This window comes from Limulus polyphemus, unplaced genomic scaffold (assembly GCF_000517525.1).
Source record: "Limulus polyphemus unplaced genomic scaffold, Limulus_polyphemus-2.1.2 Scaffold5036, whole genome shotgun sequence".
Lineage (NCBI taxonomy): Eukaryota > Metazoa > Arthropoda > Merostomata > Xiphosura > Limulidae > Limulus > Limulus polyphemus.
The window spans coordinates 68,969-72,389 of NW_013670646.1; the positions used below are offsets into that span (position 1 = coordinate 68,969).

The following is a 3,421-nucleotide window of genomic DNA, read 5'->3' on the forward strand; positions in this document are numbered from 1 at the left end:
AAAATTTTAGTAGGGTACGTTTGGTTCCAACCGTATTGCCACTTCGTTTCCTTAAGAACCTCCCCGACATCGATACCTTACCCCCCCCCCCGCAGATTTTACTAGTGGAGCTAGGGAGTTTCCAGTCACTGGGGTGGTGGACAGGGGCTTTTCCTTCAGAGTGTTACAGTGAATTTCTCCATTCTTGGAGAGAAGGGCAAAGTTGGGGGCCTTCCTACTTGGGTCCCTGGATGTTTTTTGCTAGATATTGGTAGGAGCAAAGCCAGCCTACGTGGGAGTCCATCATAATACTGGTTCAGATTTGATGCATGGCTATCCCTTCTTTTTGATCAATATCTGTTCAGTATATTGTGTATGAAAGGAGGTCCACTGTCTCCTCATAGTTCTGGACGAGGAGTGGTCTCATCCTGGGTCCTTGGTTGAGCACAATTGTTGCACGTCCTCCCCATAATTCTGGGAGCAAGTGGGAGGCTCCTTGCCCACTTGGTTAGGGAGAGAAGATGAATGTTCGTAATTCAAGGCCGGATGAGTTCTGTTCCTTTGTTAGAGTATGGCATACACAATCTCATCATCCCAAGCCTGGGGTGTTGCTTTTTGAGCTTATTCAGTTGGAGGAAAAGGTTTGCCTGCTTCAGTGTTTCTTACTTTCTCGTCATGATTCCGGTGGTTCAGAATGCAACACTTTATGACTACAGGTTGAGATCCAATCAAAAGTACATCTATATATTATGTTGTGAACCAATTGCCCTACCCCATAATATTGGATATGGTGACCAAAACCCCTTATTTCCAACCCCAAGTAGTGGAACCTCGGGTGTCTAGTTGGAGCTGGCCTATAGTGATGATTACTCATGTACAGTTCCACCCTTGATACAGGAACTAAATTCAGGGTGAAGAACATACCTGTTCTGGATGTAGTGCGGTTCTCCCACTTGGGTACCACTCTTATTTTGATACACCCATCATCTGTGTAGACGCTTTCTCACCTGCCCTGCCATCTTCTCAGTGTGGGATTCTAGCCATAAGTGGGAGTGGATGTATGTATGTTTTGGAAGTTAACATTTTCCTTAATTGAAAATGTATTTCCCATCATACTTACTTCCTCTCACACTTTCCAACTCTTCCTCCCCATTAAGAGCTGGTGTTAGAGACTGGGATTGAGTCAGTCTTGAAAAAGTGATAAAACTATCTGAATGAGGTGCTTATGTACAGTGATGGGATGGAAGGTGCATTGACATAGGTGGAGAGTATCACAAGACAAATATTGCCAAGGACAGTTGAGTAGGGGTATGAAAGACTGGAGCAAGCAAGAAAAAATCAGAACAATGCTTGGATGGGCAAAGATGAAACCCTAGCAGTTGAATAATAGCTACAAGTGTGAGAGGAGGTGAGGTAAGTATGATTGGAAGTACTTGACATAGGTGGAGAGTATCACAAGACAAATATTGCCAAGGACAGTTGAGTAGGGGTATGAAAGACTGGAGCAAGCAAGAAAAAATCAGAACAATGCTTGGATGGGCAAAGATGAAACCCTAGCAGTTGAATAATAGCTACAAGTGTGAGAGGAGGTGAGGTAAGTATGATTGGAAATACATTTTCAATTTCAGAAAATGTTAACTTTTATCCACTGACTTACCTACAGTTTGGTTATAGAGTGGAATCAAAGCTTGTAAAGTAAGTTGTTTGAAAAGTTATACTTTGGATATTTTAAGTACTTCAATAATTATACTGAAGTGTTGTTATTTTATATTGTTAGTGCAGTAGCTATATTAAAAATAATTAAGCATTTTAAGTATGTTTACTTACATTGGCTTTACTTTCAGATCTCATTAAAAGGAGTCTCATTTGATGATGTTTTTCCAATCAATTTACAAAACATCCTGAAATTAGGTGCCAAGATTAATTGAATGGTATCGTTAACTCTTAAAATATACCAGTGTCAGTGCAACAATATTTTTAAGTTGTGATAAATACTGAGGCATATTTTATTATGTATTTTAAATCTTTCTCCGTCCTTTATTATTACACATGCGTCCATCTATTTAACTTCTCATTTTATAAAGGAATTTATTAAAGTGTGATGCAGGTTCTAGAGGTTGTAGTCACAGTGCTGCATTGAGTTGTTTTAACCTACATAAAGATTACTTTTGATAGTAATGTTAATATGTATGTCATATCAATTGCCTATATAGTATATAATAATTATAACCACCCTAATTTTGTTGTTTTTTATGCCTTTAAAGCTTCAGTAATACAGACATTATCATTTAGTTTTATAAACAGTGTTTGTTGTTGTACAGAATTTTTCTTTCTTTTTTACTAGTAATGAAATAAGCCTGGTATAAGTTAGGACTGACATGTGGACTAACGTGTTTGTTGTATAAAATTTGGTATGGATACTTTTTTGTATTGTCACATACATGAAAAAGACTAACATTTTAAATAAAATATATTTGTACCTTTCATATGAAATTGTTCATTTACTCCTATATTTTAGTTTTTTTTTCACGTGTATTTCAATCTCTTTAAGCTGTTGATACACTGTACAATCCATGAGCTCAGCCTATCAGTATATCACGTTTTAACTCTCAAAAAAAGTACATCTTTATTTATCTAAATCCTACATTAAGCTAGTTTATCAGTGAATAATTTTAGGCACCTTCTGCTAGAGATGATCCATATGGCCTGGTAGGAGTCACTAAGGATTAGGTAAGCCTTCTTTTATTTATAACTGCTGAGTAAGTTCTTGACTGTAATCCTCATAACATTACAGAACTGTGCTAACAACAGTAGGTATAGCCAAGAAAGACCAAAGGGAAGTCTCCTAAGTTGTCTTCTCCATGGGAAGGCCCATATGACATAGTGGATCGTATCTCAGACGTGACTTTCCGAATAAAATCTGGTTGGTGAGGTAAGCCAAAGGTGGTGCATGCCAACAGGCTTTGGCATTATCACGGTCCAGGTCATTTCAGTTGGAACAAAGTGAACAACGGAACAAATGACGCTGCTGAAGACGCGTCACCTGAAAAAGCCACTGTTGAAGAAGAAACTCTACCTGGTTTTGATAAGGAATACAGTGAAGCCGTTAATGAAGTTACTATCACTGACTGCTACCGATAATGGGACATTTTCTGATGGAGCAGATGAACCCCACATGAAGCAAAAGCCAATGAGATGGAGACCAGTACGAAAGAAGAAACGTCCTGTAAAATTAAGAGACTTTCTTTGTATTTTAATTTTGTGTTTGTAAATTCTGTACATTTAATTAAGTTATTGTTAATTATATATTGGTTTAATGTAAGTGACTATTGTTCGTCCCGAACAATACTAAGGGGCAGTGTTACGACAGCGGAAGTCGCGTGACGCTGGGAGCATGCGCGATAAAATTTCTCGAATGATCATGAAGGCCCGAGTGCATTCG

General features: G+C 38.3%; 1 long non-coding RNA gene across 1 annotated transcript; it reads left to right on the forward strand.

The window, feature by feature from the left end:
- The first annotated feature begins 26 nt into the window (after positions 1 to 26).
- On the forward strand, positions 27 to 2,465 carry LOC111089024. The gene is made up of 2 exons (XR_002613395.1): positions 27 to 1,240; positions 1,422 to 2,465. It is a non-coding gene; the product is annotated as an uncharacterized LOC111089024 (long non-coding RNA).
- The last annotated feature ends 956 nt before the right edge of the window (positions 2,466 to 3,421 follow it).